Here is an 18,689-nt window from a genome sequence, read left to right on the forward strand (position 1 = left end):
CTCGATATATATATTTTTTTTATCTATGTTACTCACAACCTACAATTATATTAATTGATTTATAGCACATTATATCTATTTTTTAGAGCTTAAAATTCTTATTTATTTGTGGTTTCCAAGGTGAATATGTAGTTAACAAATTTGTATACAAACTTAGCTGGTAATCTGTCGAGTCGACTCGGTCAAGCTTTTTGAACTACCAATGGATGATATTAGTTTGGACTCACACTACCACATATGGATAGATATAGGCCTGAGACACGTATTAGATTATAGATTAATTGGAAAAGAATTAGAAAAAGTTTAGATAACTTCCAAGTGTCTAAGAAAGCTTTGTGCGCCATAACATCATCTCCTCTGTAATTTAAGCAAAAGCTTTAACCACTTTGAGTACCTTTTAAGCTGGCAATTTGGATCACTCTTTATAAAAGTATATTTAATTATCAGTGGAGTTGGTCACTTTTTTACTTCTTCTTGTAATACAATTAAGAAAAGAGTCGTGATAATCTGCCTTACGCACGTGGCATACTCTATCAACACCCATGACATGACAGGTTTGAAAATCGTAGATCTGCTATCTTCGATATAAGAAACCACCTTTTTAAGGGGAAGTATAATCATGTATCCTGAGCAGAGCACATCTACGATTCTTGAAACTATCACATCAAGGGTGGCATTGAGTATGTCACGAGGGTAAGTCAAATTATCACGGTTCTTTAAGAATAATAATTTCCTAACGCCCACCTCTGACACACATCCCTTGACGTGGCATGTGTTAAAATCATAGGTTATTTTTCTCGAGATACAAAATTACACACACTTATGAAGATGTATAATTGTGTATCCCAAGGGAAAATCTATGATTCTGACTCTTGCCACATCAAGAAGTATGAGGGCATCAAGAAATCATGATTCTACCATTAACTATACAAATTAGTATTGTCAAAATCGCCATTATTTTTTTCTTTAGTCAAGAAGATTTCTATAACATAAATATCAATGCATGATTTCAAGCGGTGTGCTAGCAAGCACCGCCTCCCTGAAATGAGTTTTCCCCTTTCAACATCGCATGTCTTTTCAAATATCAATATAATCATTAAACATTTACTGTTGTCCCCATTCTATCTTTATCCTCCCCTAAAGAGTATATGTCGACGATAACTTCTTCTTTATTACCCCATTTTCAAGAATTCCTCTAACTAATAAGTTATATATTATATTTACTTAGCCAAAAATAATAGTTATATATTGTATTTATTCTTTTCTTTCTTTTCCATATTACCTTTCTAACTTTATTATTATTTTTTTTTTTACCCTCCCCCTTAATCCCAAAGTGGATGTCCTATCATAGATACAGTCAAAATCTAATCTATATAATAAAACACAATAGTCGATCCTACTCTCTATATCCCCCTTATAAAGATGGATAATCATAAAAACACCTCATGAATTAATAAGGGAAACCCATACTGTAGCTGAATTATTTTGTCTCTTTCTTTCTTCTAATAACCAGATATCCTTGGGGACAATGGATCGAGCCGTATCTAGGCTCTTCTCAGTTCATAGACCATGGTCTTATCTAAGGACTAGTCGCAGGGCACGTGCAACGCCCACGCATCACAGGCACTGGGTAAGTGAGGGTGCGCCCTCACGGGTGGCCTTGAAGAATTATTGCTCATATTGGGTATCGAACTCACAACCTACATTTTTTCACCGCTTATCGATTCGAAATTACCATTAAGCCAACCCCTTCGGGTTAATTATTTTGTCTTATATGGGTTAAAAGCTTTAGAATGAGCTGATTTTTTGTGAGAATGATCTTCATGATGAGGAGATTATCCTCACGAAAAATCAGCCCATTTTGAAACTTTTAACCCCGTCAAAATAAGTTCAAAAATTGTAAATTATCCATTTTTTTATAAACCAATTTGGATGGAGATAGAAGTTTTGAAATGAGCTGATTTTTTTTTTAGAATGATCTACTTAACATATAAATCATTCACACCAAAAATCATACCATTTAAAAACTTTTAACTCATATAAGACAAAAAAAATTGGATATTGTGTAGGTTGCTTATATTACTTTGTAAGGTGCTTTTATAATTATTCTATAAATATATGATTTAATCTCTCTACAAATCTCAATGACAACTTTTAATTTTATTTTCTTTCTTCTCTCTATTACTTATTAAGAATATTCTTTCAATTTTATTGTCATCCCTCTCTTAATCCCTTTTTGAAGAATACCCTCTAATTTTATTGTCTTACCTTTGCTAATCTTTTTTTCATTAATACCCTCCAAATTTATTGTCTTTCCTATCATACACCTTTAATCCCAGATAAGAAGGCATGGGTAAACTCTAATTGATAAATATTCTAGATACCCCTTATATTTTCATGTTAATAAGAAAACCCTCTATCTAATTTTTTATTATTGCTATAAATATTTGAGATACAAATTGAAGACAGGGACCCGTTGATCTTGGTCTTTTCTTATAACGATGAAAAGTGACCTAAATGCCCTCCTCATCGTTCTCGTCAACATCACCATTTTATTCAACCTAAGATATTGAAGAGGATTGATTTTGGAAAGAAGAAAAAAAAAGGGATGTCCAATCTTTTTTTCCATTGTTCTACATGAATATACCAAGGTCAAAGAGTCAAGTCACCTGTTCCAAACATAACTAGGTATCTCAAATATTCTCAAAAGATAGGGCCACGTGGCATTAAATGGAGGGAGGGTTAGCATTGGGCTTCTATAAGGAGCGTGATGTTAGCATTCCTCATCTCACCTAAACTCTGTTAATTATATTCTTCTTAACCTCATGAGAATATATTTAAAATTGAAAATTCTACAGAGATTATCCTCATTAATAAAATCGGCCAGTCGTACCATTTACGGCCAAACATGATGTTCCTGTGGATACACCCTCTAAGAGAAGTATGGAATAACTCAATTATATATTAATTTTATTCTAATTTTAATAGTACCTATCTAAATTAATCTATCTTTGTTTTTAAATGAAAAAAAAGAAACAAAAACAAAAATAGAGAAATCAATATGGAAGGGATGAGGGAAGTAACGACGAAGATTCGTTAAAGAAAGCATGGAAAATGTTAGGTTTGATACTATATATAATATTTTATGATCAAGTAATGGAGTGACCTCAAGCTTGGACGTCACATCGCACACCCTGACGTCAAAGTCTAAGGGAACCATAGTTGTTTTTCTCGAGATATGAGTGAAAAAGCATCTATGATTCCTATCCACTTTCACGTCAAGATGTGCGATATGAGATCTAATTTTGAGGTCACTCTAACACGGCTCATATGGGAAAGGAGACATTGTCAAAGAGTAAAATTGGGCTGTGATATTATAAATACCATTATAAAGAAGTGTTGGGTTTTAGCGTTAAAATTTTTGAGTCAACTTCAAATTCAATCAAGATGACTTGACTCAAATGGATTTCGAGGTGATTCAACCCAAAATTTAGATGGAATCAACTTGGCAAATCATCAAGTCAACTTGGCCGAGTCAAGTTGGAATTTTACCAAGTCAAGTAAAAACCCAACAGAGTTATTGGGCACTAATAATATTTTATTTTTTGATAAAAGATTAAGTGACATTTTTATGAGGTTGAAGATGAGGGTGTTTGGTAATTTTATGTTAGTCTCTCATGCATGACTGAAATCAAGGGGTATCTCACCAATTTGAAAACTTGGCTATCGGTCCCTCAATAAGCATCCAATCACGTTTGTATTTTTAGTTTTTAAAAATTTTTTAATCCCTAAAAAAAAAATAAGAGTGAAAAGAGTGGCTTATATTTATTATACATTTGATACGTAATAGAACAGCCCAAATAAATAAATAAATAAATAAAAGATTGTTCACTATCAATCTATCACGCATTACAAATGCACCAATTGTATTTGACTTCAATGGAGATAATTAGAGCTGACTTTCTATAATTTAATACGAGCCTTTAAATATGGAAGGAATTAGGGTTTACGATCGTTCTCGTTCACACCAGATCTTTTCTTGAAAATCATTTTTCACTCCAAAACCCTTTTTTGCCATATTATCCTCCAAATGTTGCTCTCTCAGGATTCCTCCCGAACGCCAAAACTAAAAATTGATTCCATTTTGACATTTTTCGAAACAGTAAAGTTCATTTTACCAAAGAATTCATGTTTCCTAGTTATCGAAAATGGTGAGTTTGAAGAAGAAAAATCAAGGGTTTTCAATAAGAAGTTGAAATGCGGGCATTTACGTCATTTTCTATTAAAAATTATTATTTAAACGTAGACCAAAGTAGGCGGTGAGCATGTCATCAGTTTTTCAAAATGTGGATAATAAGAGAATTGTTCATTAATTATCACACCTTTAAATACACCAATTAGATTCGACTTTAATGGGAGAATAAGAGCTGACTTTCCACTTCAATGGAGAACAAGAGCTGACTTTATTTAATTAAATCTGAGCCTTCAAATATGGAAGGAATCAGCCCTTTGATTGGTCTTGTTCACACCTCTCTCCCAAAAATCTTTAAGCTTATTCTTCTCTTTCTATATAATTTAATCGATTTTTAAGGTATAAATGAAATTCTAGATTATTATATGCTTGTTGCACAACGAACTTGAAAGCAATTTTCAGTCCAAATTGATATTGATCCCCTCCCCCATAATATTATTCTTTTAGAATTATCCCAAATCACAAAATTAAAAACCAACTATCTTTTCGAAAAAAATTTAGATGCAATCAAATACTAAAAAAAAAATTTCTATTTTTTTTTTAGAAATTCATTTCCCTTGAAAATGAATCTTTTGTAATAACATGAAGTTTTAAGGTAGATTTTCTAAAACGTGCGCTTTAACATGAAAAAATATTTCCATTTTATAAAGTGGATTTTTTTCAACCGTTGAAAGCGGTTCTCCACTTTAACTATTTCTTTTTTAATTCTGATAACGTTAATTTACCATTTTCAAAAATAAAATGAATAGTGCGTTGAAATAAGAATTTCATAAAAAGTTCAACTTTTTAAGAAACTTTTTTCAACTTTTAAATTAATTTTTCATGAGATTAAGAAAGTCAAAATTTATTACAATTTTATATGGATAGATTTTAATATATGAAAAATACAATTAACGATTGAAATATGTATCATGAAATCCATATAATTCCACAAACGCATGTGCAAGTAGGAACTAATAACATGGACTAAGTATGTATATAAGGTGGCGTTTCGAGGCCTTAAAGAAAGTCAAAAATTGTGCTAAACATTTTTTCAATGTATGGGTTAGAAGCTTCGGAATTGGCTAATTTTTTGTGAGGATGATCTCTATGATGAGGAGATCGTCCTCTTAAAAAATCATCTCATTCCAAAATTTCTAACCCCATCAAAAGTAGTTTATAAAAATTGGACAGTCCATGATTCTTCAACTTGTAAATTAGGGTTAGTGAAAGGATCATCCTCATTAAAAATCAGCTCATTCCAAAAATTTTTAAACCTATTTTGAAAAAAATTTGACTCTCTTTAAGGCCTTCGAACACTTCCTTATATATAACTAAAGTTCACCCGTGCCTACAACACGAGCATCTTTTTTCTAGTTAAGAGGGTAAAAGCAAAAAAAAAAAAAAAATTAGAGGTATTATTATAAAAGAAATTGAGATTAAAGAGGTAAAAGATGAAAAATAATAAAGTAGATTAAAGAGGTAAAAGATAATATATAATAAAGTTAAGAAAGGTAAAGAATAAATAAAATAAAGTAGGTCTTAAGAAACTATAGTTTGATGGAAGGGATATTATTAAAACAAATTAATATTAAAGGGTAAGGATGAAAAATAATGAAGTGGAAAAAAGAGATATAACTATGTGATTTTCGAATCCGAAGATCAATGCTACATGGATTTGGAGTTGCCACCATTTTTTTTTAGAAAATGTTGTGAATGGTAATCCAAAAATTAATTTTTGAAAATTTGACATTTATGACTCTTGTACGGATTCAGCATATTGGTCCACCTAAGATCTAGGTAAGAGTTCAATTAGAGATCAGGAAAGGTGTTAGGTACCCCTCTCTTTCTATATAAAAAAACGATAACCTCAAAAATATAACTATTTTAGAAATTTTAATTCAAAAAAAGGAGGCATTCAAGAAAGCGATGATTTTATGCCCTCAAACATGAGGGACTTTGATGTTGACCTCAATCATAAGGATCATCTCATCGAAAGAAGAGATACTACCCATGTGTTGTCCTTAATCCATATAATTTTAAAGAGTATTGGCTCTTGTGGTTATGGGCTCATTCTCATAAAATAAGAGGAGGGCAACTACTGATTGCCTCAAAACGATTTGAGTGGTGTGTGCAACTTGTAAGTAGAGATTAAAGATGACAAGATTTTATTTTGAAAAAGACTTCAACTTCTACACTTTCAATTGAGCCGAAGCTCAATCTATCAAAGGTAGGGGAGGGTATTCATTACATCTTAAGGGTTGATTTAAACTAAAAATAGAAAAGAGATAAGGAAAGAAAAGAGATGGAAAGATGGAAGGAAGAGAAGCGAAATTGATATTTTATTTCTTTTTGTCTTCACCCTACCTTGTTCTTGACTTTTTCTTATTTGAACTTTCTTCTTGGTCTTCAAAAAGGGCATCTTGATCTTGAACTTTGGATGTAGAGAGATTGAAAATCTTCGAGATTGATGAATTTAAGTTGAAGGTTGAGGGAATTGTTGGTTTATGAATTAAGATTGTGAAAGGGATGGTTTAAAATTTTGAATAGATATTGAGAGAATTTTGAGGGTTGAGAGGATTGAAAGAGAAGGTTCAAGCATGAGCTTTTCAAAGGGTAGTGGGGTTTATATAGGGATTAATGGTTACTTTTAAGGCTAGAATGGTCAAGGTTAGAAGATGAGGGAAATGGTATAAGGTATAGGCATGGGGTATTTGGCATTTTGATGTTAGAGAGGGGTAAAGTGGAAAATTGTACAAGTGGATTGCTTTTTACCCAAATCTATGTATAAAACCCAATTGGGTTGGTTAAATAACCTATATTTTGGTTAGACAACCAATATTTTGGTTGAGTGCCGATTAAGCTGAGGGGTGTGGGTATTTGGTTAAAAGAATTACTTGTGTAAGATGAATTTGGTGATGACATGTGATAATTGGTATCTTTTATGAGTGAGTTAGGGGAGTTGATTAAGGAAAAAGGGTGTGAGGATGACTTTTAATGAGAGTTTGGTAATAGCAAGTGGTATGGGTTGTATGATGATTGAATTAGGTAGATTGATTTTGGGAGGATGATTCGATGGTAACAAGTGGCAATCTTAGTCCATGGACCTCGATTGGACCCTTAGAGTAGTGTTGGGCTTGGATTTGGGCATAAGTATGGTATTAGACTTAGGATTTGATTGTGGTCTAGGTTAGAAATTGAATTGGAAATTGGCTTAGGTTAGGGTTAGATTTAAGTTAGAAATTGATTTAATAGGGGACTTGGGATGGCTTAGGTAGGGATGATTGCTTTACATGGATTTGGAAATGGATTTAGGACTTGATTTTAGATTAGTATGGTGATAAGTTGAGAAGATGATGGGGTTTAGAAATTAGGTAAGCCTTATTGTGGGTCCATAAGATTATTGAAAATCTTAAGACCTTTAATTTGAATAAAAAACTTTAAATTTAAAATTTTGGGCTTTTAGGCTCATTGACGAATTTTTGATAAAATTATGATTTTTTGGGTCTTTTTTTAGTGGATCTTGTTCAAATTGGGATGTCTACAAGGGCTAAAAGAGAAACTATAGTAAAATTAGAGAGATGCATCCTCTTTTGGGTTAAAGGGTTAAAAGTGAAAAAAATAGAATTGGAAGGGTATTATTAAAAAAATTGAGATTAAAGGAGTAAAAGATGAAAAATAATAAAGTAGATTAAAGGGGTAGAAGAGAAAATATAATAAAATTATAGGAGGTGAATAATAAAATAATAAAATGGGTCCTATGACACTATAGCTTGATGGGAGGTTTAACCCACAAAACTTCAAAAGTGCTGATGATGAGAGGTTCGTCCTACTTGAATTTGTCTCTCACAACAATATAGTTGATTGGACGTTTGTATCACACACAACTGTTCCAACTCAGTTGTGTTTATTATATAGATATGTAACGGTAAATCTGGTCTAAAAAACAAATTAAAACAAGTGATTTTAAAACTTTTATCTATTTACAATTACCTCCCCGCGTAATTGCAAAACCCATAAACAAATAAAACGTCTCTCATCTTTACCTCATTCTCTCTTTTTATCTCTGTTATTTCTTTTCTAAACTTCTCTGTGTCTTCAATCTCCCGAAGCACCTCTCCTGTGCACAGATCATCAGTGCGCCAAACAAATCCTCCTTGCCTTCATCTTAGGCAACAACACTCTTGTCTTCACCTATGCCCCATCATCATCCATCTCTCAATTGTGTTCCAATTCTTCTACAGACATATCATTTTAGGTAGATTTTTAATTTCATTTGAAAAAATATATGGTTTTAGGAATAATTTTCCATAAAATTATACTTTTAATTTTTGGGAAGGTTCTCTCGTGTTTACATAGCAAAGTATCCTATTGGAAATGTGATCCAGATTTAATTTGGTGAAGGTTCACCATTCTCTTGTGTTTTGAAAGATAATGGGGAGAATAAACATTTGATCATGTTGGTGAAGGTTCACCATTTTAGTGAGAGTAAAGATGAGATGAAGACCCAAAATCTTCTCTATAGAGACCGCTTGAGCCATTAAAGAAGGTTAGAAAAGAGTTAAAAGAGATCGCCTAATATGACGACTTCATCATCGCTTGAGGTGAAGACTAAATCGCATGAGCAGTGTCAGGGTCAAGGATGATGTAGACACCCCATTTTTGCATTCGCCTGATTAATCAACTCGTCGACCCGATCGCAAAGGTTCCCAATGATGGATGTCTATTCCAATGCTTTATTTTGTTACCAGATATGTTTCAGAAATCTGGATAAGGTATCTCGAACTGACAAAACTTAGAAACCACGCTACGCTAGGAAAATACGACCCCAGAAACATAGAAATCATCATCTTGCAAACCAAAAAGAAGCTTCACGATAAAAATCACTAAAAATGATTAAATTAACAAAATACCCCTAACCTCAAAACAACCTTAAAGCCTACATTACGCTTAGGAAAATCCGTTCAAACACATAAAACAACAAATCGAAACCAAGTAAACCACTTCGCCAATTTTCACAAAATTTGACAAAATTACGAAAATACCCCTCATAAAGTTCACAATAATTTCACATAAAAATTTGCATAAATGACACAAACCAACATTCTCATTGAATTCCTTACGAAAAACCGATTCTAAAACATCCTAGAACATTAAAACCCGACTTAAAACGTGAAAAGTCCTCTCTGGGGGCAAAACGGTAATTTCACAATTTTCATAATTAAAAAATTCGAAATTAATAAATAAAACATTAAATATTTAAAGTGAAACATTAATGAAATTAATTCAAAACTTTGAACCTCAAAAATCGATTAATTGGACTCTCAGGCAAAATTGTTGAGGGTTCGTGGGATATTTCTTTAAGGACCCCTCCATTTGGGGGTCCAAAGAATTAAAGATATTTTAGAAGGGGGTTCTCCAAAAATTAAAAGTAAATCAAGTAAGACTGAAGTCAAGGTATTAAAGTCAATCAAGTGAGACTGAAGTCAAAATTAAAGTCAATTAAGCAAGACTAAAGTCAAGATATTAAAAGTCAATCGATTAAGACTAAAGTCAAAACCCTAATCTAAACTAATCGAGTCAATCTCATAAGACTAAGGTCAAAACCCTAATCTAAACTAATCAAGTCAATCTCATAAGACTAAGGTCAAAACCCTAAATCAAAACCCTAATCTAAAACTAATCAAGTCAATCTCATAAGACTAAAGTCAAAACCCTAAAACCTTAAAGACTAAGTCAAAACCCTAATTGCAACCGTAAAAGAAACCCTAATCAAACCCTAAATGCTTCTAAAAACTTTATAAATAGGAGCCTCCACACCCTATTTTCGTATCAAAGAAAAAACCCTAGAAAAAGTAGGTGAAGAAGCCTCCATAACCTCCCCAAAACCCTAATTTTGGAGCCCCAACTCCTTCCCTAACACCCCTACTCCGATTTTAGCTTAAAAAACACCCAAAAACCTCTCAAAAACACCCCAAAAATCCACCACAAATTCAAAGCATCCAGATCCAAGTAAGAGACACCTTGCCTAGGAGATCAGGAATCAGATCCGGAGACAAAACGAAGCAAGGAGTACGGTACAAGGAACTGTTCATTTTCAGATTTGAGGGAATAGCACCTTTGCAGATCAAAGGTAAATTTTTATTATTTTTTTGAATCTAGTTTATCATTACCGATGTAGATCTATTTGGGATAAGTAGAGACCGGCATTGGCCGGGCGGGGTTGGTGCCTAACACCTTCCAACCCCGTAACATGATCCCCGGATTCAGATTTCTATGTAGATTAGTTCTTTTTTATCCATTGTAGAGTCATTTATGGTTCCTAGACCTAAACTAGGTGGCGACTCCCAAACCTCAAGGGTCAAAAGCGGATCCGCGCACCCCGCGGATCGAGGGCGCTTTCAGATGAGTTTGGTTGATTTGTTTTGTTTGAGGGTTTTCAAAATGTGGGGAGTTGATCGCAAATAGATAGAAACTTTAAAAATCATGTGACTTAAATGGTTGTTTTAAATGACATCCACCTATTGGATTTGTGGATATCAAACGATTAGGATAATTTGGTCATTTCTTTCGTTGTTTATTTGGCTGTTGAGACCGACCTATATACACACAACTAGTATTATTATCTATTAATAATAGATATTTATGTATTTTAACAATGAAACTTTTTGTACCTAAAAGATTCCATATGAAATTTCTAAACTTTGTAAATCTTTTGGTGGGTCTATTTGCATACACCGAAATGGCTCATTTCACCCACTTGTTTGTGATACTTACCTTAACTTTATAATATCCCTTTGCACATACCTAATAAAAAAAATTTAACCTCCATTGCTTGTTGCACAGACCTGGAGGTACCAAACCATTTCTTCATCTTTTTTTTTTTTCTTCTTCTTCTTCTTCTTCTTCTTCTTCTCTCTCTCTCTCTCTTTCTCATTTCTTCTACTTCTTTTTTGCATCTTGAAATGTTTCGACGAGTATTTTAAGCTTTGATCTTACTTATTTTTCTTTCCATAACACTTCTAATCAAGTAGAACTTTTCACATGAGAAAATTTTATTTGGTAAGTCCTTATCGAAACTGTTTTGTAAGATTTGATGATTTGATAGGTACCTCCCAAATTGATTTTACAATGGTCAGTAGAAAATTTTGTTCGTTAGGTACTTACTAAATTTGTTTTGTAATATTCGGTAGGTACCTATCGAATTTGTTAAAACAAGTTTGGTCTGAACCTACCGAACAAAACTGTCAAAAAATCTTCCTGTTCTTCAATTCAAAGTATTTTAAAAAAATAAATGCAAAAAAAGTATTTTAAAAAAATAAAATAAAATAAAAAAGATAACTTGAAAGAAAAAAAGAATCATAAAACCTAATCTTCATTGATTCAACATTTCACAACTCTGAAGGAAATGAAGAAAAAGAAGAAGAGGAAAAGGAGGAGGAAGAAGGAAGAAGAAAAAGAAGAAAGTGGGTTTCGTGTTTTTCTTCGGTCGGTGCTGGTTTGTGCAATCAAAATGAAATAGTAAAATGGTAATTTACTTTTCTTTAATACAAAAATCACTTAAGTGGGTGCAATGAGCCCTTTTAGATGTGTGCAAATAGATCGACTCTAAGTCTTTTCCACTATCAGCACATTGTTTATAACCAGAAGATCAGTAATCAATGCCTAAGATCTTAGTTTAGTTGGTTTTTGGGTTTGGCATTCTCAGGTCGACTATGATTCAAGTTGGCAATGCAAATATTATTATAGAAGATTACAATTGTTGTAACCCCAAAGTATACTATGGAGTGTTTATGTCTCATTCATTTAAAGTAGGGGGGAAAGTAACTAAATAGTCATGTATAGGGCCAAAATGACTAGCCTATCTATGACTTTAAATATTGGTCTTTAAAGCTCAATTAATGCCACAAGACATAAACATTATGGAGTGTTTATGTCTCCTAATGGATATGTCTTTACAAGGAAAGACAGTTAATACAACTCCTCTGCTAACCTCTTTTTTACATGTTTTTATTTAGAGTGATGCTAAATGCACGTTGTTTTTAGCCAATGCCCTTGACACCCTTTTCTCTCTCCTGCCTATAGTGAAAAAAAGCAAACTTTCTGATTTGATAATCTTGTGACATTCAAAAATATGATCCGATGCAATGGAGTTATATAGGACAAATTACATGAACTAAAAAAAAATAAAATTTAATAGTTATTTTTCACTGTTGAATTTTATTATTAAATTTGGGTGTACGGTGGCCGTTCATTTTCAACACCTTGGCCCACATAAGTTATATATATATATATATATGTGTGTGTGTGTGTGTGTGTGTGTGTGTGTGTTGTTAGATTGTCAATGTGATAATCAATGTGAGCCCAACGACCTTTTTTAAGATTTGAAATCTAAAAAAATAAATATGTGGGCAGCGGGCAAGAAAGAGAAGCTCTCTCTATTGTTGATGTCATTGCGCAACATGTCAAACGTTTGTTGAGCTGTGAGCCAACACGTCATGGGACGTCTGGGGCGTTGACCAAAAACGGTGTCAATCTAGCATTTCTCTTTTATTTATGTTGAGAGAGAATGACATTTTTTTTAATACCTAAAATGACCACGTTAAAGAGAGAGCCACACGTTTCTTTTAACCTCCAGAGGTAAAATAATTTTTTTTTCACTCTAATCTACAAATAACTTTTTTTAATATAAAAAAAGAGTTATTATTGCCACACCAATTTAAATTCTTTAATAAACATTATGGGATGTGACAAGTAACTCCAAAAAAAGGTAAGAGCACCCCGTCTTTTTCATTATCAAAGGGGAATGACTTCTCATTATGTTAGAGTTTTCATTCCCCATCTTCTCCTCAACAAACACAGTATGTCGACGTCTACATCACACAATCCACGGCAATCGTAAGATTTTCATTCTCCATCATCTCCTCAAGCAACACAATTCATCGACGTTCATGCCATGATCCACGACGGCCAAAGCCACCATCTTTCTCTCACACACACACACACACAAGAACTCTGGCCAGTTGCAGATCTAAATGGGGTTGACTCCCCTCTTTTGTTTCTTGGAATGATTTATTTGATGAATCACAAGATGGATAGTGAACTCCTCAAAATTGTGAAGGTGTTCTACATGATGATGATCGTAGGTTGTGTCTTGAAGAGGTAAGATCATGTGTTAATAGTGTAGGTAGAGAAGATGAAACTCATGATGGAAGAAAAAGAGGCCACCATTTTTTGATCTTCATGGATGTTGTTCGATTGGGATGAAAAGAGAGATGTTTGAGCAGGTGAGATAGGTCTTTAATTCGTTATTGAATTTGGGTTTTGGGGAAAGAAAAAAATCTCACAAGAGTGCAAAATCTTTAAAAGAAAGATGCAAAGCAGTGGACTCTCTCTCTCTCTCTAATGCAATTGATTTTGCATAGATTTAGATATATTTTGTTGATGTATGTGACTCATATTGAGTGGAACATGTATATAAAAGAAAGATGCAAAGCAGTGGACTCTCTCTCTCTCTAATGCAATAGATTTTGCATAGATTTAGATATATTTTGTTGATGTATGTGGCTCATATTGAGTGGAACATGTATATAAAGAATATAGGCGGATGCCGGCATGAAGTCGGAGTGGAGGAAGGAGAGTTTTGCGTTCCAAGCGGAGCATGGAACGCATAACGTACCGAACGACGGCATCTGCTAAAAATATATATTTGCTAGGGACGAATTTTGTAGGTTGGGGGTATGGGGGCAACGCCCCTGAGGTATGGTACAGGGGTGTTATTGAAATTTTCTAATACCTATTGTACGACCAGGGTTTATTATAAATTCTTATGATGTAACCCTAATTTGATATATAGTGAAAATTCAGTTTCTCGTTTTTGTGGATGTAAGCACATCGCCAAACCACGTTAAATCTGTGTGTTTATTTTTATTTCTTTCTTGTTTCTCTTTCGTATTATTCATCAAAATTGCCACACGTAGCATAACATATTTTTATGCATTTTTTTCATAGATTCAGATTTTCCAAGAAATTGTGGTGATGCATTGATAGTGGATCTAATGGTACTGGTGTGAAATCTAGAATCTAGAATCTAAAATATGAATCTTAGTTGTTTTGTTTTGTCTTAAAGCATTGGTGTGTAATAAAAACAAATGGTGTGTAGATTTTTTTTTTTTCAATAAATTGTGTGCACATTTGCTTTTTTGGTGTGGCACATATAATGTAATTAATTGGTATGGCAATAGTAAAAATTGGTCTAACAGTAGTAGCTCTCTATAAAAAAAAATATCTTTCACTTTATTCAAAATATTCAGAAACTTCACTTTTCTACTAAAATCTAGTGGACCCTTATCTTTGCATTAGAATACATACAAATATAAACATTTTAATTTTAAAATAATTATCAAGATATTTTTCAAAATCAAAATTTAATTCTGAGCCACAAAATTCAGATTACACATAAAATAAAATAAAAACCAATAATCAAGTACTTTATAAGTCTCCAAAAATTTAGATTACACAAAAACAAAAAAAAACAAAAAAAACAAAAAAACAAAAAAAAAAACAGTCAATAATAAACGACAAAATACAAGTCACATACCAAAAAAAAAATCCCTCCTGATAATTATTTTAAAATTAAAATGTTCATATTTGTAAATATTCTAATGCAAAGATTAGGGTACACTTTGAATAAAGTGAAAGATATTTTGAATAAAGTGAAAGATATTTTTTACATTAAAGAATATTATTTGCAAAGAGAGTGAAAGAAAGAATTTTTTTTTACCTTTAGAAGTTGAAAAAGACATGTGGATAATGCTCTTTTTAATGTGGGCATTTTAGTTATTAAAAAAATCTCATTCTTTTTCCTAGACAACATAACAACTTGTAAAAAGAGATTAGCGGAGGAGTTGTATTAACTGTCTTTCTTGTAAGAGAGTTGTTATTGCCACACCAATTTAGAATCTTTAATAAACATTATGGGTTGTAAGAAGTAACTCTGAAAAAAAGCTAGAGTACCCCTGCCTTTTTCATTATCTAGGGGATTTGACTTCTTATTAGGTTATGGTTTTCATTATCTATCTTTTTTCTCAACAAACACAATCTACCGACATCTATGTCACAATCCACGGTCATGGTAAGGTTTTCATTCTCCATCGTCTCCTCAAGCAACACAATCTGTGAAGTCCACGCCATGATCCACTATGTTTCTCTCTCTGTTGGGTTTTGGTGATATAAAATCACTATTATTTTGTTTCTTAAGGTTAATGGATTTTGTCCAAGGGTATTTTAGGTAATGTCATTTAATTATTTTATGAGAAACAAAAATGGTTTCTAGATGGTAGTTGTTATCCATAAAAGGGGTTTCTTTAAAAATTGGTTTTCTCTTTGTTAGAGAGTGAGAGAAAATAAAAAAACAAAAGTGATTCCTAGGTGATAGTTGTTCTCTATAAAAAGGATTTCTCTAAAAGGGGATTTTCTCTTTGTTAGAGAGTGTAATAAAACATTGAGTCTCGAGATATGTATTTCTTATTCTATTTTAAAACTTAAATGCTCAAGGTTCTTGAGGGTGATCTTTACATTGTAATCACGGGCTTGTGACAACTGGAGTGAAATTAATTTCTTTATTTGAGTTCTTATTAGAGTTGAGTATATAGATTTTGTAGATTTCATCAGAGAGTTGTAGGTAAGTATAAACCTTCATTCTTATGATTTATTTTTTAAGTAATGAATTTCTACTTGTCGGCTTACCCGTGGATGTAGTCCCATTGTGAGTGAACCACGTATATCTGTAGACATCCCATTTTCGCATTCGCCGGATTAATCAACTCATCAACCTGATTGCGACGATTCCCAATGATGGATGAATATTCGAATATTTTTATTGTTATTAGATATGTTTCAGAAATTCGGATGAGGTATTTCAAGCAAATAAAACTTTAGAAACCACGCTACACTAGAAAAATATGACCCAAAACATAAAAATCATCATTTTAAGACAAAGAAGTTTTACGAGAAAAATCATAAAAATGATTAAATTACTAAAATAACCATAACATCAAAACATTCCTAGAGCCTACATTACGCTTAGAAAAATATTTTCGAACACATAAAACAATAAATTAAAACCAAATAAACTGTTTTGTCAATTTTTACTAAAATCGACAAAATTATGAAAATGCCCTCATAGAGCACACAATCATTTCATTTTAAAAATCCATAAGTGATACAAACTGATACTCCCATTGAATTGCTTACAAAAAACTAATTTTAAAACATCACGAAACATCAAAAATCAATACCTTAACACAAAAGCCCTCTTCGAGGGTAAAATAGTAATTTTTCAACCTTAAAAATAAAAATCTGAAATAATAATTAAAACATTAATTAACGTAAAGTGAAATATTAATAAATTAAATTAAAATTTTGAACAAAGAAAATTAATCAATCAAACCCACGAGTCAAATTTTAAGTTGTGGCCCATTTATTCAAGTGGGACCCATATAATATTTATAAAAAACCCTTCCATCTGGGGTCCCAAAGAATTAAAATATAATTAGGGGGTTCTCCAAAAAAAACTTAAAAATCTTAAGAATTAAAATCCTAATTCAAAATCTTAATTTAAGAAACCTAATTAAACAACTTAACCTTATCTTGAAGAAACCTAGTCAAACTGAAAAAACTCCCAAAAAACTCTATAAAAGGGAGTCTCCACAACTTAAATTCACAGGTCAAGAAAAATCCTGGAAAAAAGAGGTCAAAAACTCTCCCAAACCTTCCCAAAACCCTAAATCTGAAACTCCAAGTCCTTACCTAACACCCAAATTCCATTTTTTACTCAAAAAACACCCAGAAACTTTCAAAACATCCAAAAAAGCCAGAAAATATTCAGATCTAGGAGGAGAATACCTCATCTCAGATATCAAAAGTGGATCTAGTGACAGAGAAAAAAGTAAGAAGACTCACACGAGGAACGCTCTCTGCCAGTTTTGAAGAAATCAACCGTCACAATCACCTAGGTAAAAAAAGGTATATTTTTTATTTTAATTTTTTTAGGTTATTTTTACAATGTAATTTTTTTGAGAATAGTAGAAATCGGTGTTCGTCAGGTGGGGTTGGTTCCTAACACCTTCCAATCCCATAACGTGATCTTCGGACCCATTCTTTTTGTAGATCAGTACTTCTTTATTTATTTTGAGACATGTTTCGGTTCCTAGATTGTAAAACTAGGTGGTGACTTCCAAAATACAAAAAAATGGATTCGTACACACATATTAAGGGCATTTTCAATATCTTATGTTGTGGTTGTGTGCTTTCCTCCACTTTCTTTATTTTATTTGTATTTACTTTGCAACACATTCTTGGGGTTTGGTTGTTGAAATCGATTGCTTGGGTGTTAGATGAGATTAGTTTCAATAATCAGATTTCCATGTGTGGCTTGGGATTTAGCCACAACAAGTGGTATTAGAGCGTCCGGGTTGTGTATGCAAGGTGTTTGATAAATTGCTTGTAAGAGATTTTTGCAAAAAAAATATAATAAGTATTCGATTTGAGGTAGAGAAATTTGATGGGAAAATGGATTTTGAGTTGTGGAAAATGAAGGTCCATGAATTATTAATTCAACAAGGACAATACAATGCTTTATATGGAAAAGACAAGAAGTTGAAAATAATGAGTGAAGAAGATTGAGAAGAATTTGATTTAAAGCACGGGCAACCATTCGTTTTTGTTTAGCAAGTAAGGTGTTATTCAATATTGTCAAGGAGAAAACAACAAAAGACTTATGGGTGAAGTTAGAAGGCTTGTATCAAACCAAGTCTCTAACTAATTGAATTTTCTTGAAGAGAAAATTATATTTCAGAAGAATAAAGGAATGAACGAAGATCTCGAAGCACCTAAATAAGTTTAACAATATTATTTGTCAATTTGAAAGTATTGGTATGAGCATGAAAACGGAGGATAAGACAATGACTTTGTTATGCACGTTACCAAAGTTTTATGAAAATTTGGTCACTGCTTTGAGTTGCATCAAAGAAGATGTTCTTGACTTGGATGCGGTGTATAATGCATTACTTGTCATTGAGCTTTAAAGGAAGGCATCCTTGGGAAGCTCGAGAGAGTTAGGTATGGAAGTTCACATGTCAAGAAGTAAATCCAAACATCAATCAAGATTTAAAGGTCATTTTGACAAGACAGGTTATTGGTATTGTGGCAAAATGGGACACATAAAACAGAATTATTAGAAAAGAAATTAATCGAGTAAAGATTCAAGTTCCAACAAAAAGATAACTAACAAGAAACAAAGTGCCAAAGGAAAAAAAAAAAAAGCTAATCAAGTTGAGAAGTCTACATCCAAATTTATGGAAGATGAAGTGTTCATGACTCGAAATAATCCCATGTTCCAAGAAAATTGGATTTTGATAGTGGTGTTACTCATCATATGTGCCCCTATCGATATTGG

Source organism: Akebia trifoliata, chromosome 1, assembly GCF_017979445.1.
Source record: "Akebia trifoliata isolate Shusen 1 chromosome 1, ASM1797944v1, whole genome shotgun sequence".
Lineage (NCBI taxonomy): Eukaryota > Viridiplantae > Streptophyta > Magnoliopsida > Ranunculales > Lardizabalaceae > Akebia > Akebia trifoliata.